The 27,492-nt window shown below is 36.6% G+C and overlaps 1 long non-coding RNA gene across 1 annotated transcript; it reads right to left on the reverse strand.

Annotated features, from left to right (window-relative positions):
• Positions 1-10,045: 10,045 nt before the first annotated feature.
• Positions 10,046-20,810, reverse strand: LOC138311708 (uncharacterized). The gene is made up of 6 exons (XR_011206725.1): positions 20,709-20,810; positions 19,897-20,010; positions 18,131-18,270; positions 15,928-16,009; positions 13,386-13,478; positions 10,046-12,447 (listed from the first exon to the last, which is right to left on the reverse strand). It is a non-coding gene; the product is annotated as an uncharacterized lncRNA (long non-coding RNA).
• Positions 20,811-27,492: the final 6,682 nt, after the last annotated feature.

Consider the following 27,492-nt stretch of genomic DNA (forward strand, 5'->3'; position numbering starts at 1 on the left):
TAACAAAAAGCATGCCAAACCATGCCATAATCCCACGGGAAACCATTGTATCCCACGGGAAACCATTGACACCGGGACTATGGCTAAATAGTGCCTGGGGACTGAACCAACGAAAACGTGAGAAAAGGTCACGTTATGTACTAAAACTCTAATATGACAAGAAGATATGGCAATTGTTTTGAAAAAAAAATATGACAGAATATTTTTATCTGTAATATGATTATGAGTATGATTAGTAGTTCTTATCAATGTAAAGTCTATATATATTTGTGTATGATTATCACACACCTATGTCTTAAAGGGACAATTCAGTCTAAGAGAACATTAAAATTTGTAATTATAATAGGAAAAAATCCAGTTCTAATGGAAATTAAATCAGTCGGTTTTACTGTGATATGTCTGAAAAGCCCATAGTGGTGACATTTGTGTAGATGTTCAAACTCGCTCGCTGTCCGCCATTACACATTGTGGTCGAACTTCTTGTATGCCGAGCCCTGTCCCTTGCTCGTAGAGTAAGGCAACTTTTGTCTAGAACTGCTCAAATCGCTCTGACAGTAGTATGTTTACCTTATTAGGTGAATTGTCTTGTCTAAAAATCATTTTATCACCTTCTCAGTTGTTATGTAGTTTATTTGTTTAACGTGCGTGACTTTGGCTCGGGTATGGGTACAGCGTCCATATTGTACCTGCTAAATCGTATTGATCAACGATTTGATATTTCAACGATATTAATTAAAATACTTAACAATGTCGTGGAATTTGTCAATGTTTTATGTTATATGTTTCATAAGAAATGTAGAACAATACATTTATGTATATTTTGCTTCTTGGTTATGTAAAAGAATTAGCTTAAGTGAATTGTCCCTTTAATCTAGCTTTGATAATTCTTGATTATTTTACACAACACTTTTTGATCTTTGATAATTCTTCAATATTTAAAATGTTTATTAGATTAACCTATTTATACATTCATATTAAGCTAGAATTTCTCTAATAACATTCCATTATACTTCAGGCTGATGAATTTAGGATTGGTTATATGGCAAAGGAGATCAGACGTCTACTGGGAGATTCCTGGGCAGATTCGTCAAGGCGAAAGTCATCCGGGAAGCTGATCATTTGACCAAGGTTGAGTTTGACGACATCAACAACCAGATTCCAGACAGCATTGTGGACATTGGACCATTTTGCTATGCATACATAGTCGACAAAGAGGACAGCATTTCCCCATCCTTGACCAATAGAATTTTGGGGTAAGTTAAACAATATAAGTGTATAAATCATGAATATGTATTAAAAATAACTTTTCAACATTTCAACATGATTAATCATGGATATTTAAAATTTTGCATTAATCTGAATTAAATGTATTTCCAGGATGATAATAACAATAATAGAAGTTTGTTATGATTTATTATCAATACTAATTACTTAAACTAATTTCAATTTCATTTGTGATAACTTGCCATAGAAAAACTTTACACTAAATATTTTTCATATTTATTCTAACAGGTCTTTCAGGAAATTTTATCGCACTGTTGTAGACAAGATGATCAAGAAGTTTCCATTTGAGGATGCAGTTGGGTTACCTTAACCCTGCTACACGGTCTGATGGCACACCAACAGATGTGATGGCCATTGCCAGGAAGTTCCCAGGGATTGTTCCACAGGAGGACCTTCCCAAACTAGAGTGTCCTAGGCTTGGTTATAACTGGAACAAGGACATTAAGGCGTTTAAGCCCCATCAATCAATCAATCAACCAAACTAGAGGATGACCTGACTGATTAATCTGTGACAGCTGATTTTGAACTTCATGGGCCAGTATGGGAAAAATGTGTAATAACATCACAGGTGACAAGCAATTTCCAGTTCTGTTCATTCTGTCTGAAGCCATGTTGACCATTCCCAATGCACAAAATGGTGCACAAACTTCAGACAGAGAACCGAGTCCAGGAGGTCCTGAAGCTGGCAAACACAGCAACAAGGAACCATAATATGTGTCACCAATCTTCAGATTTCCAAATGGAATTGAGAGAATTAGTGCTTGAACTTAACTTGTACTGTGATGTGTTCATATGGAACAATCTGTGATGTGTTCTTATGTGACTTGATCATGAACAGTATTTATTGAGTTGAGTTTGTCAATTTAATGGTTTAACAAACAGTTGATATTTTCTCTTTGAAAAAAAAAGATATATGAATATCTGGTGTCATTTGCAGCTAGTCAGTTGTGTTTATTATAAATTTAATTGAGATGTTTGTCATATGGAGACATTCAGTTGTTATTTCTATTGAAAGTTTATTGTTATATGTATTCTGTGGACATCTGGGATGTCATTTGTAACTTATATATACATTGTATAATAGTTGCTGTATTTGTTTTACAAAGTAGAGTAATATGTGTGATCAGATGTCATTTGTGAAATTGATATGAAGGAGTTCCTATTTTTATTGAGAATTTGTGCAATCATTGTAGGGCATAATTTTATTATTAATTTCTAGAGTGTAGGTATGGGCATTATGATGCTGTCATACGATGTTTACTGAATATGTTGACATCTAAAGCTTTAACCTGGTGTTTTTCTTGTTTTTAAGCACCTATTGCTTCTTATCAATTAACTTAAATTCATCCTCATGTGAAATCTTTCAAGATGTTAAATATTATGGAATTTATTCACAAATACAAATAAATGATATAGTTGTTTAAAACTGTTTTCAAGTTATCTGTACTGTATAGTGTGTTAAAAAAAATTCTCTAGATTTACTTCAATTGAGACTTATAGTTAATACGCCACAATGTGGCATGTCAACTCAAATGTCATCAAAAAATCAAATCTAAATCTTCATCAATGCAATTCAAGTTTGAAATAAGATGAACTTCAGTCTTATTGGGATTAAAAGATGCAAGCGATGCTTTTGCCCACCTGTTTATCTTTTCTAAATCACTATTAAGTACATATTCAATTTCTCTGCATGAAGATGAGGATTTTATTAGATTTATCGTCCGCAAAAAGACATGTAGAAGATTCAAGCTCAGCAATATTGTTCAGAAAGATAACAAAAAGAAGAGGACCAAGTATTGAGCCTTGAAGCACTCTAGCCTTAATCCTACATATTTCAGAAAATGGATTATTGTTATTACTTTTTGTTATCGAAAAATAAGATAATTTTCCAACCATAACAAGAAATATCCTGAAATACCATTGTTATTTTACAAGTACACCTTTGTGCCAGACCCAGTCGGAAGCTTTTGAAATATCACAATAAACTAACAAGTGATTTGTTTTCTCTTCCATAGGTACTACACTAACACCATACGTATCTGGGTACTGGAACACAAGCACCAAATATACATATCTAGGTACTAGAACACTAGCCCCATACATTTCTAGGTACTAGAACACAAGCACATATACATATCTAGGTACTACACTAACACCATACATATATATCTAGGTACTAGAACACAAGCACTATACATATATGTGTACTAGAACACAAGCACCATACATGTCTGGGTACTAGAACACAAGCACCATACATGTCTGGGTACTAGAACACAAGCACCATACATGTCTGGGTACTAGAACACAAGCACCATACATGTCTGGGTACTAGAACACAAGCACCATACATATCTGGGTACTGGAACACAAACACCAAATATACATATCTAGGTACTAGAACACAAGCACTATAACATATATGTGTACTAGAACACAAGCACCATACATGTCTGGGTACTAGAACACTAACACCATACATATCTCGGTACTAGAACACTAACACCATACATGTCTGGGTACTAGAACACTAACACCATACATAGCTGGGTACTAGAACACAAGCACCATACATGTCTGGGTACTAGAACACAAGCACCATACATGTCTGGGTACTAGAACACAAGCACCATACATGTCTGGGTACTAGAACACAAGCACCATACATGTCTGGGTACTAGAACACAAGCACCATACATGTCTGGGTACTAGAACACAAGCACCATACATGTCTGGGTACTAGAACACACTAACACCATACATAGCTGGGTACTAGAACACAAGCACCATACATGTCTGGGTACTATAACACAAGCACCATACATGTCTGGGTACTAGAACACAAGCACCATACATGTCTGGGTACTAGAACACAAGCACCATACATGTCTGGGTACTAGAACACAGGCACCATACATGTCTGGGTACTAGAACACAGGCACCATACATGTCTGGGTACTAGAACACAAGCACCATACATGTCTGGGTACTAGAACACAAGCACCATACATGTCTGGGTACTAGAACACAGGCACCATACATGTCTGGGTACTAGAACACAAGCACCATACATGTCTGGGTACTAGAACACAAGCACCATACATGTCTGGGTACTAGAACACAAGCACCATACATAGCTGGGTACTAGAACACAAGCACCATACATGTCTGGGTACTAGAACACAAGCACCATACATGTCTGGGTACTAGAACACAAGCACCATACATGTCTGGGTACTAGAACACAAGCACCATACATGTCTGGGTACTAGAACACAAGCACCATACATGTCTGGGTACTAGAACACAAGCACCATACATGTCTGGGTACTAGAACACAAGCACCATACACGTCTGGGTACTAGAATACAAGCATCATACATGTCTGGGTACTAGAACACAAGCACCATACACGTCTGGGTACTAGAATACAAGCACCATACATGTCTAGGTACTAGAACACAAGCACCATATATGTCTGAGTACTAGCTATAGAAAACTAGCACCATACAAGGTACAAGTTGAGGCTATTAAGTGTTGATGCAATTGGTCACGCAACCTGTGCACGTTAAAAAACAAACATTACGTTATAAGTGTTGGTGCAATGTGGTCACGCATCCTGTGCACGTTAAAATAACAGACGTTGCAACATTATAATATCCTAGACAGTATACGTGATCATAACCCCTCGAGATTTAGGATGCTTGATGTCATTCCTGTCATCTATTCTCTTTTGGCATTTATAGCAATTTTAGGTAAAATTAGTGAATATATTTTATCTCCTGTCTGTTGTCCTGTGTCATCAATTCATTTATCCATTGATTCATGGAATAATCACGATTTCAACTTCCAGGGGCGTAGCCAGGGTTAAAAAGCAATGTGGATACAATGACATAATTATGTTTTTTTTTCTTCGTGCCGAATAAGGGCAACCCCTCCTAGTATGAATCCGATCTGCTGTAGCGATATTCAGGTATTCGGATATCGAAATTACGTTTTATTTGAAAATATACTTAGTATGAAATCGGATTCCAGGTGAAAACGATTTAATTATTCTAAATGGAAACGCCACCATTCCCTGATGAATTCAACTGGAATCTGGATATGCATGATATGTATGTATTAATGAAAAAACGATGAATAATTTTAAAATGTTGTAATAGTGAAAAAAATGAATGCATATATCAATTACAAGTATGGACTTATATATAACACCATATTAACCGAATCAAAGGTCCATAATTTACATTAGATATACAATTGTAGAATATGTTTTAACAGGTGCATATTTCTTACAAGAAAAACGATGGCCATAGGACAATACCCTGTTGAAATCAACAATTGGACAGTGAAATTCACAATAGTTCATAATTATGTAATATTAACTCAACGTTTTTACCTGCAGATGACTACCCATTAGCCAATGACAATTTAGTGGAAAATCAGAGCATATATAATATAGTTGATTACTAGCATTTCAATATAGTTGCATTCCCGACCATATAATATCATAGTAACGCTAATGTTTAAATAATTTAATAAACTCAAGCAATGAATCTGATGGGAATTTTAAATACTCATGATTGACATGTTGGTGATCGGCGTACGACTGTTAGAGGATGTATTAAATATGTTTATTTACGATAACTAAATATTAATGTATTTACTTTCACAACGTAACCTGCCACATTCTAATAAAATGTATACCTGAAGACAGACGGGCAACGTCAGTATCGACCAAAAGTCTCCTTTGCAAAGTTAGATTATTTTACATGTAAATACTGGGAATACGGGGGCCACATCGTGGTTACTAATAATTATATTACTCGATGTAATGGTATACACGTCAAATACTTGTTTGTTTGATTAGTTTAACGTCCTATTAACAGCCAGGGTCATTTAAGGACGTGTCAGGTTTGTTACCACATGATAATGTCTGTATTTGATGTCTATAAGGTGTGTATACCACCACAACGACTTGTCACCACATGACAACGTCTGTATTTTGTGCGTATACCACCACATCGACTTGTCACCACATGATAACGTCTGTATTTGATGTCTATAAGGCGTGTATACCACCACATCGACTTGTCACCACATGATAACGTCTGTATTTGATGTCTATAAGGCGTGTATACCACCACATCGACTTGTCACCACATTATAACGTCTGTATTTGATGTCTATAAGGCGTGTATACCACCACATCGACTTGTCACCACATGATAACGTCTGTATTTGATGTCTATAAGGCGTGTATACCACCACATCGACTTGTCACCACATTATAACGTCTGTATTTGATGTCTATAAGGCGTGTATACCACCACATCGACTTGTCACCGCATTATAACGTCTGTATTTGATGTCTATAAGGTGTGTATACCACCACATCGACTTGTCACCACATAATAACGTCTGTATTTGATGTCTATAAGGCGTGTATACCACCACATCGACTTGTCACCACATTATAATGTCTGTATTTGGTGTCTATAAGGTGTGTATACCACCACATCGACTTGTCACCACATAATAACGTCTGTATTTGATGTCTATAAGGCGTGTATACCACCACATCGACTTGTCACCACATTATAACGTCTGTATTTGATGTGTATAAGGCGTGTATACCACCACATCGACTTTTCACCACATAATAACGTCTGTATATTTGATGTCTATAAGGTGTGTATACCACCACAACGACTTGTCACCCACATGACAACGTCTGCATTTTTGTATGTGTATACCACCACATCGACTTGTCATCACATGACAACGTCTGTATTTTGTGCGTATACCACCACATCGACTTGTCACCACATGACAACGTCTGTATTTTGTGCGTATACCAACACATCGACTTGTCACCACATGATAACGTCTGTATTTGATGTTTATAAGGTGTGTATACCACCACATCGACTTGTCACCACATGATAACGTCTGTATTTGATGTTTATGTGTGTGTATACCACCACATCGACTTGTCACCACATTATAACGTCTGTATTTGATGTGTATAAGGCGTGTATACCACCACATCGACTTGTCACCACATGATAACGTCTGTATTTTGTGCGTATAAGGTGTGTATACCACCACATCGACTTGTCACCACATTATAACGTCTGTATTTGATGTCTATAAGGCGTGTATACCACCACATCGACTTGTCACCACATGATAACGTCTGTATTTGATGTGTATAAGGCGTGTATACCACCACATCGACTTTTCACCACATAATAACGTCTGTATTTGATGTCTATAAGGCGTGTATACCACCACATCGACTTGTCACCGCATTATAACGTCTGTATTTGATGTCTATAAGGTGTGTATACCACCACATCGACTTGTCACCACATTATAACGTCTGTATTTGATGTCTATAAGGCGTGTATACCACCACATCGACTTGTCACCACATTATAACGTCTGTATTTGATGTCTATAAGGTGTGTATACCACCACATCGACTTTTCACCACATAATAACGTCTGTATTTGATGTCTATAAGGCGTGTATACCACCACATCGACTTGTCACCACATGATAACGTCTGTATTTGATGTCTATAAGGCGTGTATACCACCACATCGACTTGTCACCACATGATAACGTCTGTATTTGATGTCTATAAGGTGTGTATACCACCACATCGACTTGTCACCACATGATAACGTCTGTATTTTGTGCGTATACCACCACATCGACTTGTCACCACATGATAACGTCTGTATTTTGTGTGTATACCACCACATCGACTTGTCACCACATGATAACGTCTGTATTTTGTGCGTATACCACCACATCGACTTGTCACCACATGATAACGTCTGTATTTGATGTCTATAAGGCGTGTATACCACCACATCGACTTGTCACCACATGATAACGTCTGTATTTGATGTGTATAAGGTGTGTATACCACCACATCGACTTGTCACCACATGATAACGTCTGTATTTTGTGCGTATACCACCACATCGACTTGTCACCACATGATAACGTCTGTATTTGATGTCTATAAGGCGTGTATACCACCACATCGACTTGTCACCACATGATAACGTCTGTATTTGATGTGTATAAGGCGTGTATACCACCACATCGACTTGTCACCACATGATAACGTCTGTATTTGATGTGTATACCACCACATCGACTTGTCACCACATGATAACGTCTGTATTTGATGTCTATAAGGCGTGTATACCACCACATCGACTTGTCACCACATTATAACGTCTGTATTTGATGTCTATAAGGTGTGTATACCACCACATCGACTTGTCACCACATTATAACGTCTGTATTTGATGTCTATAAGGTGTGTATACCACCACATCGACTTGTCACCACATAATAACGTCTGTATTTGATGTCTATAAGGCGTGTATACCACCACATCGACTTGTCACCACATGATAATGTCTGTATTTTGGTGTTTAAAAGGCATGTATACCACAACATCGACTTGTCACCACATGATAACGTCTGTATTTGATGTGTATAAAGTGTATACCACCACATCGACTGGTCACCACACGATAACGTCTGTATTTGATGTTTATAAGGCATGTATACCACCACATTCGACTTGTCACCACATGATAATGTCTGTATTTGATGTGTTGTGTATACCACCACATCGACTTGTCACCACATTATAACGTCTGTATTTGATATGTGTATACCACCACATCGACTTGTCACCACATTATAAGTCTGTATTTGATGTTAAAGGTGTGTATACCACCACATCGACTTGTCTGTAACGTCTGTTTGATGTCTATAAGGCGTGTATACCACCACATCGACTTGTCACACATGATAACGTCTGTATTTGATTCTGTGCGTGTATACCACCACATCGACTTGTCACCACATGATAACGTCTGTATTTGATGTCTATAAGGCGTGTATACCACCACATCGACTTGTCACCACATTATAAAGTCTGTATTTGATGTCTATAAGGCATGTATACTACCACATCGACTTGCCACCACATGATAACGTCTGTATTTTGTGCGTGTATACCACCACATCGACTTGTCACCACATGATAACGTCTGTATTTGATGTCTACAAGGCGTGTATACCACCACATCGACTTGTCACCACATAATAACGTCTGTATTTGATGTGTATATACACATTTGATGTGTATACCACCACATCGACTTGTCACCACATTATAACGTCTGTATTTGATGTCTATAAGGCGTGTATACCACCACATCGACTTGTCACCACATGATAACGTCTGTATTTAATGTGTTTAAGGCGTGTTTACCATCACATCGACTTGTCACCACATGATAATGTCTGTATTTGATGTCTATAAGGTGAATATACCACCACATGATAACGTTTGTATTTGATGTGTATACCACCATATTAATTTGTCACCACATTGTAACAACTGTATTTGATTCTGTATGTCACCACACAAGGACTTGTATATTTGATCTTCTTTGTTCCAAGATAACCTCTGGAAGTTGGTTGTAATAGGTTAATGTACAGTAAAACACGTTTATAATGAACATTCTTACAGCGAATGCATGTTTCTAACATTTAGTAATTTTCGTTTCCTGTCAAGGTTCCTATAAGATGTCTGTCTGTAATATGTGTATAACAAACTGAATAAGGTGGTCCCCAAAGGTTTGTTATAACCATGGTTTACTGTATACCCAACCTATTGTACATGTAGCTTAATAATAACACAAAAATAAGACTATGTAAGAAGTTTTAATTATAGTTTATTAAATAATACATAATGTAATAATAACGCACATATTAAGTTATGTATCACCACAAAATGTATAAATACTTTGAAAGCACCCCTCTCCTTCATCCTAACTCAGTAAATACGATTGTATGGTAAATAACTTTTAAAATAAAATATGGCAGGAAAAACTATGATCTATGACCTGGGCTGATGCAAAATATCTGTTGAAAAAGTTTCAATTTTCAGCAGCTAGATAATCTGAATTTAATACATGTACCAGCACATGCTGACTCCAGTTTTATCTAAAATCATTTTGAGTATCACTAAAAGTTGAAGTTTGTGTCAATGAAAAATTAGTAAGTATTATATATGTATTTAGAGCCTATGCTAAAATTGGTGAAACTAGAACTGTCGCCAGATCTAGAGTGGACAACTAATAACCCCCGCTGCACAAATTTAGTAATAACTCCATTAATAGGGAACATATCAGAACCCTATAGTTTATTCAATTCCCCTTTATGTCAGGGTTCTGTGCACCAAATTTTATCAAAATCTGTCAAGTAGTTTAGAAGGAGTTTGCAGGACAAAGTTGCATCTACAGATGGACAGACAGATGGATGGATGGACGGACGGACGGACAACCCGATTCCAGTAATAACCTATAACACAAAATTTGCCTTAAAACCAAATATTCAACATATATTTTTTCTGCTTTTCTTTTAATACAGATCAATTACTACCGTTATTAATGAAAGTTTAATACAACAGGAAGATATGCATGTTAATTGTTCTTAGCTATAGGTAATTTCTTCTATTATATACATATGTAAATAACTATGAATAACTTAATTATTAAAAAATTCAAACTATTAAATGTTATTTTATAGATCCAGTCCAGTGCCAATACTGTAAATGTGGACATTTTCGTGAGGGGGAAATTTTGCTAATTATCTATCGGGAAAATAACAACACTGTGAAAGTTACATGCATACCAATAGCGAAATTAAGCGGAAATATCCATGTAGTATACAGTATGCTTTTATTAGTAAAGATATGCTCTTAAAAATATGCTTCTTTATACAGTACATGCATGTAATCATGTGGAGAGGGCATATATAGGCTTTGTCTGCTACCCGATCCAAAATTGAGTCTCTTTGATTTAATAAAATATTTTTAAAATAAAAAATAAACCTACATATCAAATTTGAGAGTTTCCTTCAGTATTTCCTGAGAAATACCAATAAAAACTTCATAAATTGTTGAATTCCAAGAAGGCTGCCTGGCGGCATCTTGTTTTTGATCAGACCCAATAGGCAATGTGTACAACTAGACACCAAGAAAGAATTTACATATGCAATATGAGAAAAATTCCTTCAGCATTATCTGAGAAATAGTGCTATGGCAAAATCCAAGATGGCTGCCAGTCTGCCATCTTGCATTGGTCAAAATACAAAATACAAAAAGGCACCAAGGGGAACCAATATACCCAATTAGAGAAAGATACCTTCAATACTTTCTGAGAAATAGCGATAATTGTCAAAATCCAAGATGGCTGCCAGTCCGCCATCTTGTTATCCAATCAGTCCTAAAATACAATATGCACAACTAGGCACCAAGGCAAACCTATAAATGAAATTTGAGATAGATCTCTTATGTATTTTCTGCAAAATAGCTATAACAAGAATTGTTTAATATGGAGGGAAGGACAGAAGGAAGAACGGATGAACAGATCATGGACATTAGACAATTTGAATCAGATAGGGACTAAAAAATGTTGAATCTTGGAAAATCTATGTCAGCTTTTGAATAAACAGGAATGACATTAAACACCCAGTCTATACAACAGAGACATGTTGCCAAAGAGAATACACCTTCTCTTCAAAATTGATAAGAAATTTGCTGTCACTGGACAACAACATTTTTCTTTAAGACTCTGCAAAAATTTCTTTATAGCCCTGTAACTTTTCTTCTTGATATCTTGTTTAAAGTACAGATAACATTATCCACCCAGGCTTCATCCATTGTATAAATCAAATTTCTTCAGAAATAGTTTTACGTTTCTGTTGTACAATTTTTTAACCAACTGTGTTATTTTTAAGAAATTTGTCCTTGACATTATTCTGAAATTAACCAAATGTAATTCTGGGTGAATTGTGACTATGTGAGCATTCATACTATTTGTATTTGCCATATAATATAACATAATATACATTTACAGTTTTGAACAAAGACCAAAATGTGCTACTCCTTTCTTCAATGGAATCCTCTGAAACATCCTTGAGCCACATTTCTTAATTGACCTCCCATTGATCACCCTAGTAGACTGCTCCTGAACAAAATTTTCAACTTCAGCAAAGGGTGGTGTCAGTCTTAGGAAGCTTGCAATGTTCATCCAGAAGCACTTCAAATCTGGCACACTTGTCAATAAATAAATGAATAATTAAATTATGTATAGGTATACTGATATTGACAAAAGGGAGAGTTCAATTCAATAGTTTTTATCCATAGTGGCTCATGAGCATTAAAAGGAAATACAATAAAGCATATTCTAAGCAACCTAATAACCAACAAGCACACAAAACATTTTTATAGTTATAACTAGCACTGCAAGCAAATGGTTAACTAATATCCCCGCTACCACTCATTTGGGAACATAGCAACCAAATGTTGTTTTAATCCATGGATAAAGTTCAATTATGTTCATTTTGACATTTCATTTGGTAACAATGACAACCAAATGACAGCCATTGTATTTGTCATCCTTTCAAAAACTCTGTGGCTTAATCGGACAATATCTTCATTTATATATGATCAACCAGAAGCCTCTCTTTTGTTTCCATGGTTTGATTTGGTTTATTAGACTTAATGTCTTATTAACAGCTATCAGGTAATGTAAGGACAGCCTCGCCTGTGTACAATGTGTTGTGTGTGTGAATGTCTGTATGTTTTGGGAGGCTGTGTATGTGATATATTTATATTGTGTTTCCAAGGTATCCATTGTTATTATTAAACCATGTGATGTGGTAATTAATAGACATCCATGTGTTACAAAACTGATTCAAAGTTTAAAGTTATTGCCTATATTACAAAACCTGTGTATATTGACTTGGTTACCTTGGCAATCAAAAGTTTGGGAAAATAAGTGTTCTATTATATCTACACATTATTGTGAATTTTCATCAGAATTGGTCCAGTTCAGGAGGAGTTGTACGGACAACATTTGCAGATGACAGACATCCAGATATAAGGACAGACATCCAGGGAAGTTGATTCCAACGTATAGCCCTAACTTCATTGCAGGGGGTATAAGAACAAAATTATTTCAACTATATTCAATACAATTTAAGTTACTTACCAAATGGGCAGGACATAGATGTAGATCAGGAAACTGGTGATGTAATTTTCCCGAGCATCTCCTGTCGCCATTCTTTCAGAGTCTGAAGATTTTCTGTGCATTCAAAGATAAAGATAAAATGTAAAATCTCTTAATGAAAGCAAGCAATATTTCCGATATCCATGATACAGGTAAGCTTGTTTACCTAGTACATGAGCAATGTATTTCAATTTCAAGAAGACTTCGTTGTTTTTATTTACAAATGTACATCAGATGGATTGGACATCTGAGGCCTAGGCTATACCCATTTACATGCAAGTCCTTTCCAAATTATCAATTAACATATAAATATACATTCTGCATAACAAGTTTTACCTGATATGTGTTGTAATACATGACTTTCCAATGTTTTTGTCATAAAATGCGTTATGATTAAATGATACATCCATACCAGCTTGAGCTACACCAATTAGGCTTTCTCAGAAACATGGTCTATAACATGCTGTGTGCGAGTGATATGTTACTGCTGTGTTCTAGTGACTTTCCTGATGGCATCCACAGGTAATGGAATTTGTATAAATACTTATAAATAAATTCAGTCAATTTAACTACAAGTATAGATAACTATCAACAAGAGGCCCAGAGGGCCTGTATCGCTCACACCTGTTTTGTTTTTTTTTGAGTAATTCTGTAATTTAGTAATTAGTGATTCAAAAATCACAAAGACTTTTACAATTAGGAAAATAGCAAAATTGACTCCATGATTTGTTTAATTTTGAATCCCAACCATATAATGATGCTATAGATACCATACCAATATGCTATCCAATACATAGTTTCAGAGAGGAAGTAATTTTTATGAAAAGAGTAGCCTTATTAACCTTTTTGGCCCCGCGCCTAAGGCCCCGGGGGTCAGCCCCATCATTTGTATAATTTTGAATCCTCACCTTAAGAATGCTACCATTGCACTATGAGTGCTATCCCATGCTTAGTTTCAGAGAAGAAGTCGTTTATATGGAAATAGCCAAATTGACCCCTTTTGGCCCCGCCCCTCAGGCCCCTGGGGGGTCAGCCCCATCGTTTGTACAATTTTGAATCCCCACCCTATAAAGATGCTACCATTGCATTATGAGTGCTATCCCATACTTAGTTTCAGAGAAGAACTTGTTTATATGGAAATAGCCAAATTGACCCATTTTGACCCCGCCCCTCAGGCCCCTGGGGGTCAGCCCCATCGTTTGTACAATTTTGAATCCCCACCCTATAAGGATGCTACCATTGCAGTATGGATGCTATCCCATGCTTAGTGTCAGAGAAGAAGTCGTTTATATGGAAATAGCCAAATTAGCCCCTTTTGGCCCCACCCCTCAGGCCCCGCCCCTCAGCCCAATTTTTTGTACAATTTTCAGTCAGTAACCCATAAGGATGCTACCAGTCAAATTTTGTTGAATTCCGACCAGCGGTTATGGAGAAGAAGTCGATTGTTGGCGGACGGACAGACGACGGATGCCATGGTATGGCATAAGCTCACCTTCGTCCTTCGGACCAGGTGAGCTAATAAATTAAAGGTAGGTTTCGCTCAAGCAAATAAATATTTTTTGTAAAACCGGACAAATAGGAGAAAAGACGAAAAATCATATTAAAAGTACCTCAATTTAATTTCTTAATGCGTATGAAATTGAACAAACGTGTCTTGAATACAAAATTGAGGGAAATCCTTGATAATATAAAACGACTGACGGACGAAATACGATGCAAATGAGGCTGCAATGATTTGGGTTGTCGAAGTTTCGCGCATGCGCATTGCTGCGTACTAAGCGTAAACAAAACATGGATGATCGAAAGCGTGTGAGAAAAAAAACTGTGTCTGAATCGGCAACAAAGTGGAGGAAATTATAATGGAATCGGTAGCACCCTAGGATATTTATAGGGAATTAAATTCAGAGATGGCATGTAGCGATAGAAGAAACAGCAGCCAAATCTCAAGCGGAACTTGCCCGGATCAGTTGGGACTCGTGTAACGGCGTTGCACGTGGTGAGTTAAATTTCAACACATATGCCTGCGCACATACAGCCGCAGACTAACTACATGTATGTTTGGTGTACTAAGCTAGCGAGCGTATGTAAGTAACATGTGAAGTGTTTTAGCATATATGATATGTATAAACAGTCCATCGTACTTCGATTTGTTCTTGGGTTTTTTTAACTAAACATGCCGTGGCAAACTGTCACTGCCATCTGACTTTTTGTTGCACGCTTCCGTTTGTTGCTGCGGCCTCGTTTTGGAAAAAAATACGTCATGTTCTATGAAAAGCTTGACTTTGCTCTATTTTTAGAGGAGTATTTTCCTGGTCAAGCTAGGCAGCTGACCACCCATATTGTTCGCTGTATGCATTGAAAATGATCTGAAAATTATATCTATGTATAGGATAAATTTCAATTTCGTAGTCTTTATATTTCATTGGGCGAAACCTACCTTTAATGCATCTGGTCTAGTGAGATATTGACCTGGTAGTGATCAACAGACATATCTCAAATTTACCATATTGTAAAGTAACTTCACCTCTACTGATGTCTTTGGCTGTAGTGCCTTTTTCATTGAAGAGATCTGGTTAGCATGACGTCATGATCACGATCACAACATTCTGTAATGAGAGTAAAAATTGTCTAGCGATAAGTGAACACCACATTGCCACCTTATATTTAGGATATCTGTAATCCAATATCATATTCAAGTCAGCTGTTACACAAAAGACAGTTTTATTCTGAATAAAATATAATGAAATATCTGATTTCAGGAGTTTTTTGTTAGTTAATGAAAATATGAAATGATTGATATTATTATGTCATTTTATGAATTTTCAAGGAAGTTTGCTTCTAGAAGTATATAGGTTAGGTCTAATGATCAAGGCTCAGTTGTTCAAAAGGTAATTATTAATAAGCTAATCATAGTTATAATGTTTAAAAAATAATCTGAGGGTTGATAAACACAATATATAACTTACATGTATATTGATTATTGCAATAGAAACAAATAAAGACGATAAGAATGACCTTTTTAAAAAAAACGTTATTCATGGCAACAAGTAAGTCCCAAATGGTGCACTAAAGAACTATTACTGTCGACGCGGGATTACTTCGAAAGGCACGGCTGCATTACTTCCTCGATATGTGGATGAACTAGTTACCTGTGCATCTATACACACAAGTGTGGTTAATTTATTCTGGGAATGAAGCGCTTGTTTTCATTGGTCGACGCATTTCTATAAACACGCCCATTTCCTCAAAAAATAAGCTTCAGAAAAAGAAATCGGTATTTAAAAATCAGTTTCAGTACCGATACATATCTGACCTAAGCGACGTAAAGCAGAAAATTTGAAGGAAAAACACACATTTTGCTGATTTACCTGAAAGACGAATTCTCTATTATCGTGAGCATTTAATTTGTAACAGAAGCCATGCGTGTAGTCAAAGCCCCAAAACAGCACTGCTGATCGAGGCCTAGAATCTACAACGACGTCCGTAATTATTTACCGGCAGTAAACCACAGAAAATCTAGTTAAGTATTAGTTCTTTGTTATATTTCGTAACTAAACATATGTTTTTTAATTATAAATAGAGTCGGTTGCTTTTACGAAACTACTGCTGAAAATGTTTACTTTCTGTTCGTAAAATTAGGTCACAATCGAACTGTCAGATTGTCTACCCCCCGATCGCAGATTGTCTACGTCTACAGATACAGATTTAAATTGATGAAAAGTATGTATCGTTTACGGTTACATTGTTAAAATATTACCAACAAGTGGATTGTTTTGGCTGGAGCTGAATATCCAGCGTTCTCGCTGACATGACACCGCGTAGGGCTAACTGGCTTGCCCAAACCAGCGTACGGCACATGTTTACAATATGTATGTTGTTGGGGTGCTGTTTTGTGCACAATATTTCAGCGCAAATAATAATAATAATAAAATTTTATTTATTACTTAAAATGTTCATTTGAATTCATTTTCTGTTGTAAAAGGCATTATAATGATCATTTATTCAGTCTTTAATTCAAAAAATCTTTGTGGCAATAATCAAAATACCGTCATTTATGAGGATCCCATTGTGCCGATTTGCCGACAAAAATCTTAATTTTACTTTGATCATTTGTTCGAACTGATTAACTAAAGATTTTTTTCCCTAAAAAAAATGTGTGTTTGAACTATCCGTCGGTTCAAATTAACCGGGGCATTACAATACAGTATATATGTAAAGTTCTACACCGAAACTGAGAGGCCATGTACTACGCCGTCACATCTCGGTGATCACTGAATTGAAGAGTTTTACATGAACAGTGTACGTGCTGTCAGTGTTGTTTATGGGCAGGACTTATGAAGTCAGACTTGACCAATCGCCACGCGCATGTTATCCCATTCAATTTGTGCCTGTAGTGATCAAAGGAACTTCCTCCGTTTGTCTGGTTAGTACTTCACCTGTGCCTTTCGAAGTAATCCCGCATCGACAGTAAATTAAATGATAAAAAATTAAGATCAACTTTACTTCAATCTTAACTCAACAGACTGACAATGATAATCTTAAAAAGGAAACACCAGTGGCCATGCCGGACTCCAACAAAATGAATGACTGTTCATTCACTTACTTGGTGCCTCTATAAACATATTTGCATCAGTTTACTTTGAATTCGTAAATTCTGTTTGTACAAATTAATTAATTTGGTTTACAGTAATCATACCTTCATCAAGAACTGACCAAGAGTTACCTACCAAACATCATTCATTGGTATGATATCAGCCACGTTACTTTCTCCTTCCTCACCAGTCTCCTTGTCATCTTCGTCCTCCTCGTCATCCCCAGAATGTGTGATAAGTCCTCTAGTTGGAGCCGGTGGCTTCTTTCATTTTACCTGTAAAGTAACAAAGGAGTAGACTAACTAGAACTGTCACCAGAGTTAACAACTAATACTCCCTGTTGCACAAAATTAATAATAACTCCATTAATAGAGGAAATTGCAGAACCCAATATAGTTTTCTTATATCCCCTTTATATCAGGGTTTTATGTACCCAAATTTAATCAAAATCTGTCGAGTAGTTTAGGAGGAGTTTGCCGAACAAAGTTCCAGTATACCCCATTAACTTCATTGCGGGTGGTATAATAAAAGGAGTCACAATGCTACAATAGTTATTCTGACTTAATTTTGTTAATCGCCTACACTTTTGACTGTTACCTTAAAGTGCACTATACTTTGACCTTAACCTTACCATGCCCTACACTTTGACCTTTACCTTGCAGTTCCCTACACTTTGACCTTTAATTTGCAGTTCCCTACACTTTGACCTTTACTTTGCAGTTCCCTACACTTTGACCGTTACGTTACTGACCCCTATACTTTGACCTTAACTTTTACCGTGCCCTACACTTTGACCTTAACCTTACAGTGCCCTACACTTTGACCTTTACTTTGCAGTTCCCTACACTTTGGTTTTTCTCCGGGTACTCCGGCTTTCCTCCACCAACAAACCTGGCACGTCCTTAAATGACCCTGGCTGTTAATAGGACGTTAAACTAATCAAAACTTTGACCATTACCTTACTGTCCCCTACACTATACTTCGACCTTAACCTTACTGTCCCCTACACTATACTTTGACCTTAACCTTACCGTGCCCTACACTTTGACCTTAACCTTACCGTGCCCTACACTTTCACCTTAACCTTACAGTGCCCTACACTTTGACCTTAATCTTACCATGCCCTACACTTTGACCTTTAACTTACTGTCCCCTACACTTTGACCTTTAACTTACTGTCCCCTACACTTTGACCTTTACCTTGCAGTGCCCTACACTTTGACCTTTACCTTGCAGTGCCCTACACTTTGACCGTTACCTTACTGTCCCTTACACTTTGACCTTTACCTTACTGTCCCTTACACTTTGACCTTTACCTCACAGTGCCCTAAAACTTTGACTTATACCTTAAAGTGCCCTACACTTTGACCTTTACCTTGCAGTTCCCTACACTTTGACCATTACCTTACTGTCCCCTACACTATACTTTGACCTAAACCTTACCGTGCCCTACACTTTGACCTTAACCTTACAGTTCCCTACACTTTGACTGTTACCTTACTGTCCCCTACACTTTGACCTTTACCTTACAGTCTCCTTCACTTTGACCTTTACCTTGCAGTTCCCTACACTTTGACCTTTACCTTACTGTCCCCTACACTTTGACCTTTACCTTACAGTCTCCTTCACTTTGACCTTTACCTTAGAGTCCCCTACTTTTTGACTTTACCTTACAGTCTCCTACACTTTGACCTTTACCTTACAGTCTCCTTCACTTTGACCTTTACCTTACAGTCCCCTACATTTTGGCCTTAACCTTAAAGTGCACTATACTTTGACCTTTACCTTACTGTCCCCTACACTTCGACCTTTACCTTACAATCTCCTTCACTTTGACCTTTACCTTAGAGTCCCCTACTCTTTGACCTTTATCTTACGGTCTCCTACACTTTGTCCTTTACCTTACTGTCTCCTAGACAACTGATGAGAGCTGGACCGATGACATTGATGTGATGTTTACAGTGTGGTTCCATATTTTTGGCCGAAGTTAAACAAATGGCTATTGTCATGTTCACCTGCAAACAAAGAAATATACACTTCAATGTGATTTTTGCTGGGAATAAAATTGTATTTTCTTTCCACAAAACACATTTTCTAGCCATTTAAATGTTCAAAATTCACAAAATTTAATTTTATAAAGTGTATCTAACAGAAACACATTATCAGGCTTAATTTACTTACAACAACTAGAACTGTCGCCAGAGTGGACGACTAATACCCCCCTGCTACACAAATTTAGTAATAACTCCATTAACAGGGGACATTGCAGAACCCTATATAGTTTCCTCAACTCCCCTTTATGTCAGGATTCTGGGTATCAAAGGACTATGTATGGTTTGGGCCCTTTTTGGCCCCCAAATCCATCAAATTTTCAAACCTGTTCATTTGTTGTATTCTAAATATTTAGTATATCCCTAATTCATCTATGATGACTGTTTTCTAATTTTGCAGATGAAGTTACCATGGTAACCATTAATTATGCAAATGTGGAAATTTTGACAATTTTTGCGATTTTTTATAGGTTGTTGTTTTAGAAACCATAGGGCGCATCCTTGAACAAACTTTATACTTCTCCTAAAGTATAGGAAGTGCAGACATATTCTCAGTCAATATTAAGTTTGTTCGAGGATGCTCGATAGTTTCATAGACAAAAACTGTCTATACAATTAAGTTAGGGATATACTAAATATGAAAACTACAACAATTTAGATACCAAATAACAGAAGATACTGGTGTCCTTCTTCATCCACACCCCGCATGAAGATCGTTCTGCTGCCTTAGCATAGCACTGCACTGCTGTCCTTCTGGTCCTGCCAACAACCCTAAAGCAGATAGCAACGATTTAATAATGATTTGCATAATCATTACTTGCTCCATTAGCAGTAATAGGCACCAATCGTAGCTCTAAAGACGACACTATTATCTGTCTAAAAGTCTTTTGAGCTACAATATTGCAGCTACATCCGGCTAGGTCCTGGACGCTACATTTTCACCTTTTCTCAATCCTGTCAAGTAACATTTCATGATTATAATCATATTTACAATGCAGCCTACAGTAGGTATATTCTGATGTGAAAAAAATCATAGTTAAGATTAGTAACGTTATTAAAGGGAAAACAAGTATACTTGTATTTCAAGAATCGTTTGAGACATTCCCCATTCAAGGGCAGCCATATCTGTTTTACATTCAGACGCGCTCACTGACCCCTATATAAAACGTGTGAATTGACACACGTGCGCTCATGATCAGTCTATACATGTACATATACACCTAGCAGTTGTCCACTGTGTACCGCCGGTGACAGCCTTATATCCCTATGGCCCAATAGTCCGAAGGCCCGTCAGTCCGAAGGCCCATTAGTCCTAAGGCCCGTTAGTCCGAAGGCCCGTTAGTCTAACGGGCCTTAGGACTAATGGGCCTTCGGACTGACGGGCCTTCGGACTATTGGGCCGTAGGGATATAAGGGTGTCACCGTACCGCCTACTAATACGTAAACAAAGTCATTATCTATAATTCTGTATAGGGCTTGTTTTAGCAAAAAAACATGTCAACTCCTCTAAGCTTTGATTTAGATGTTTGTCAAAATCAAAATTTCACACGTTGTCAAGTGAATAGAAATCCAAATAATAATCCGTCCACATATGCACTCAACTGGCCATGTGCACGTGACTACTTGTCCCGAACGAGCGACAACTTAGCTACCAATTACACACATGTGTCAATGTACGCGTAAAACCTATAAATAGTGTATATTGAAGTGTTATATTTAAGCATTGAAGTCACTATTTTTTAATTTCATCGGGGTATGAAAGAAATTGTGTTTGCAAACTGTGTGAATCCGCGTAGCAGATTCTCACAAATGTTTGCAAACAAAATTTATTGAGAAAGTTTTATGGTGCCGGGCCCCGATAACGTTTGTGCAGTACTATTGTTTCTATTGGTGATGGAATGACGTCAAAAGATGATATCCTGTGCTAACGTCAGACTGCTTACAAAACATTACCGCCGAGAAGCGTCCATTTCCTTCGTCTTTTCAACAAATGAATATTTTTTCTATCCATACCAATCCATTTTACCATGCATGCATCTCATATCATCTCAATACAGTAGCTTTGCATAATATGAGAAAATGGCGACGGCGAGGAGGGAAATTTCAAACTGCGGAAAAGAAGCTACTGTATTGAGATAATATGAGGTGCATGCGTGGTAAAATGGATTGGTATGAGTAGAAAAAATATTCATTTGTTGAAAAGACCAAAGTAAGGGACGCTTCTCGGCGGTAATGTTTACAAAACTGTCTGAAACGGAGATGACCTGACCCGATACCAAACGGTGTCGGCTTATTCCAGGTTTTCGAGTACTACTGCGCTCTGGCCCTACGCCAGACATCTATCTGCCATAATGTCCAAGTCTGGTGTCGGGGGCCAGAGTCTCTCGGGCTAGACGCACGTGTGTCAAGTCCCGTGCTTTATATAGTGGGTTGGCCAGTGAAGGTAACTAATTTAAGCAGAACAAAAAGAAAAATGGCTGCCACTACCTTGGATAGGACACTGTCTCAGAAATAATTTTCGAAAAGTATTTCATGAATCATTATATATTTTTTTAATTTCAAATGCTTGGTTTTTAACTTGCATTGTAAGTTTTAAGGCTTACATAGACATAAGACCTACTTGGTATACATGTAGCAGTGTCATTAAACATTGATATTCAACATCTTTCATAGGTAAATTTTCGTCCATTTTATTTTTTTGAGGAAAACAACAGTATAGAGACAGGTACATTTGTACTTGTCCCTTAACTGTACAGTACATCGCAGGGATTTCGAAATACTGTTTCATTCGCTTACCTCTGTTCAACGACTTAACGCTTGGCTAGCTGTTGATACAGGCATGGCTTCTGGCATAACGTAAGACGTTATGATGCTATCCTCAGTCTAGGCATACTACGAAGCGTAGGCAATATGGCGGCGATCGATGTTATTCAAAACCGGAAGCGGGTACTGTAGTTTTTTGATTGGTCCACCAATGAGATACAGTCTCTCAAATACTCATTTAAATACTTTTTACAAATATGGTCATCCGTGGTTTGGGACCATCGTCCCTCTGATAATATTAAGCATCTAAAATTATTACTATACACTGATTTTCACTTATATCGGATTCTGGAATCACAAACTGGAAATGTATAACTAGGTATAGTAACAAAGGAGTGATCCGTTGCTACTTGCACTCTCTATTTTTAAGTCACTCAGAATCTGTTTTCCCGGATTTTAATTTTAAAACTAATTTACACATAGACAGAAAATGTCATGGAGTATTTTCAATTGGGAGTAAAATTGTGGACAAAACCAGTAACAGGGTGAAATGAGATGACAAAGAACAATGTTTCGTTTTTCCAAAGAGTGTTAATTGAAAAAAAATATTTCAAACAAAATTTTCCGTTAAAAATCTAAAAGAAATGACTTACATATAAAGTATACGATCCACTCAAATGATTTATGAATAAAAAATGTAGAATATTTAACAAATGCTAACCTTTTTTGGCCTGTTAGTGCAGGTAGTTTGAATGAAAATGACTACGAAGAATTTAAGCCCTTTGGGCCTTTTTAAAATCACAAAAGGAAAAAGTAGTGTCATTTTAAAGGGACAACTAGTAGTACTTTCAATATGCAAAGTTTCAACAAAATTGAACCGTGGTCAGTTTCTATGGGATTTTTTAACATTAGCTTGAAACACCGCCTTTAACAACAACAAAAATAAAGTGTAAGTATTCGTAAATTATTACCCACTGTGTGATCAAAGATACAGACATGCGTGGAATAATATATATTTTAAATCCAATCAAACTATTTTAAGAAAAAATATACATACTGTATGTATCAAGAATTATGTGTTATAATCTTTCTCAACAACCTGCACAATGCAAAATAGTATGTCACATTATGGTAATCACTTGTATGCCTTGGATTATGTAAGCAATTACGCTGATTGTTTAACATAATTTGCAAACATATACGATTTTGATCGTTGCTTCTGTATAACAATGTAATTTCTACAATGGTTATGTATGAAAATATTAAACAATTACATATGTGTCGGAACAATAAGTGTTTTGTGTTGTTGGCTTGTCGTTTAAACTAGAATTATTGGTTCAAATATCTATCTCATATTTTGCTACATTAAAATGTTAGTGTTTTTGAAATGTTTGCAGCCAGGTACCTTAATACCGAACGTATACTGTCAACCACCTTTCTTTCGCGTGCAATTCTATTTTCGCGAATTTTCCAATTTAAGTAAATTCACGAAAGTGTATCTTCGAGAACTAACATCTAAATTATAATACCAATAGGTTTTAAAATCCACGAATATTAATTTTCGCAGACGTGTGTGGAAATGGAAATCGCTAAATTAAGAAGCGGTGAAAGAAAGTTGTTTTGCAGTATGTATTTTGCGTATGTGATATACGATAATTGTCTTTATAATACAGAATCGACATTGGATCACACAGCGGTAACACCTAAAGTAACACAGGGTAAGAAAGAGGTGCCTGAAGAACAACGAGAAGTCGTCGACAAGATAATGCGGGATATACCAGAGAACGATGATGAGGAGGTGAAAGGTTTCATCACCATATTTGATTTCGGCGGTGAGCGCGTATTTTATAATACGCACCACTGTTTTCTTTCCAGTAACATGGTGTTTGTTTTAGTGATCGATGTCAGCATGTGCTTGGATCCAGAAAAATCAAGAACAGGCTACGGTAATTATTTTTCAAATTGTTCACTTTAACCTTATAAAATACTTTATTTTGAAGTTTTATCATTTATACATTCACCTGTTTTAATTTCAATAACTGTAACGATGTCTTATTGTTAGAGTAATACCTTTTTGTGTTCTTATCCTTATTGACAGAAATCGCAGAGTATTGGCTCAAAAACATTAGAACTTATTTCCTGGAAAATGAAACAGAGGATAACAGATCACCACCAATAATCATCGTCGGCTCCCACCTCGATCGAGTATCATCAAATGTGAGTACATTAAGTATAATGTAAACATTTCGTCATCAAATGTGAGAGCTTTTATCACATGTATACATGTGTGTAGTTTAATGTTTCATCAAATGCAGTCATACATACACACAGAATAAATGTCTCATTTTGTATGCACTGATTATCGTGTTATACGAAACATCGTATCAAGTTTTTTGACTGTTATAACTAGTACTGTATATTACCCGGTATTAATTACATAATTTTGTTATCTAACACAACATAATTTTTACTCTAATTTTGTTACATTTAGAGATGATATTGATATATATCATTACCGTAAAACATATTATTAATTTAAAAACTATCGTTTTATACGGTCATATATCGGTCAAAAATTGGATCCTTGATTGTTTTTGCACCTGGTATATTGGTATTAACTGGTTTAACTGTCTGCATATGGCAAAATACCAATAAGCATTGTTTTATACACAAGAAAAAATCAGGGGAATCATTTGCTGAAGTTCTGGAGAGGATACAGGAAACACACCATGTTCATGAAATTAACGAAAACCATGTCCAGGAAATGTTCGCAATAGCTAATCTCCATAATTCAACAGTAAACCAAGATGCTTATGAAGCATTGTGGCAGAAAGTCATGCAGATCGCTCCATTGCAATCGCGATGGAGGAAGGCCATTCCCTCCAAATGGGTGGCGTTGGAGCTTGAGCTTATTCGACAGAAGAACAAAGGTTGCATTATTTTGAAATATGACGAATTGTTAGAGGTCAACAGCAACCTACCAGTACCCCTGCTTGAAGAAGAGATATTCCCTTTCCTAGAGTAAGTTAAACAATTAAGCTATTTACAATATCCTAGTTTCAAAGTTGCAGCATAATGGGTACTCGCCGGGCTAGTTTGACTAATCATATATTTTGATTAAACTCTCCATTGGGTTATTTTGTATACGACAATTATATTACATATACATGTTTTTTTTTTAAAATAATTGTTTCAAACCGTTAGTTTAACCAATGGAAGTCGCCTAAGTAGTATTAACCTAATCATTACTATCACGTGGTGGATTTTAATTCATCACATTTACACTACAATTGGTTTATGACAGACTGGGATGGATGACACATATTATATATACACCCTATACCATAAGTGACAGGCAATTCTGATATGACAACATAGTTATCATCGAAGTCAAAAACGCATTTAGAAGAGGATCAATGATTGTTCTTTCTTGTTGTTGTCTAATTGTGTTAACACATGCCATGATTGATATTTCATTGCAGGACTTTGAAATATACAGGGACATTCCTTTGTTTCAATATGCATACGAAGCATCCATTCATCGTGATCCAACCCCAGTGGATCATTGATGGCTTCAAGCAAGTCATCACTGACCACAAATTTAAACGGAATCTTTCACACAAGTTGTTGGCACAATGGTCACAATATGCAAAATCAGGCGTTTTGCCATTAGATTTCGCCACAGTCCTATGGGATGAAGAAAGATTCAGGAGACATTTGGAGACACTCTGCATCGTGATGGAATCCCTCAGTCTACTCGCAAAACCGATCCAAACAAATCCAGACACTGAGGTTAATTACTTCATTGTGCCATGCATGCTACCGAGCGCTAGCCAAGAGCTCATCCTTCCCATTCTTGACAACGCTGCTACAACAGTAACTCTTTGTCTCAAGTTCAACAAGCCATTCATCCCAATTGCCATATGGGACAAGCTGATCGCTTCCTGTATCCATCGATTCGAGAAAATACACGAACCAGAATACGATGGACTGAAGTTCATTTACCTTGGATTGATATGCTTGAAAGTAAATGCAGCCTGGAACATGATCATACACTGTAAAGACAATGCAATGAAGGTCACGATGTTTACATTAGATTGCAAACGGTCGACTGCGCGAGTTGGAGTAAGCTTATGCAGCATTCTCAAAAAGCTATTAAAGAGAATTTTGCAACAAAGTCACCAGAGTCACCTCGGTTACCAGTTGTACCTCCACAATGACTACCGCTTCAGAGCAAAAGACAAGATAGTAGAGGAAGACGAACTAAAGACGTTTGGCCGTCTAGAATGTTTTGGCATCAATGGCAGAACATTGATAAAAAAGAAGATATCTACGTCTGGTTCGAAGATTCTACAGAAAAGGTGTGTACACTTCATTTGTGTGTCAGTGCAGTATTTGTATTAATCAATTTTCGACATTTTTGGAGACTTTATGATATGACTAAAATATGTGTATCAAATGTAATATTACATATTTCATGTGGATAAGAATACAACGTTACCTGTTGGTGAGTACACTAGGAATGTTTCTTATATGAAATACTTACTCGAATATATACAAGTAATATCTTCCATGGCAATAAGTTCATTGTCGATAGCATCACTTGTCCTTTATTATATATCATATTGTCTTAATCATATGGCTTCATATGGTAATGAATATGTATTATTTATCGGTATGTGC

Source organism: Argopecten irradians, unplaced genomic scaffold (genome assembly GCF_041381155.1).
Source record: "Argopecten irradians isolate NY unplaced genomic scaffold, Ai_NY scaffold_0091, whole genome shotgun sequence".
In the NCBI taxonomy this organism is placed as follows: Eukaryota; Metazoa; Mollusca; class Bivalvia; order Pectinida; family Pectinidae; genus Argopecten; species Argopecten irradians.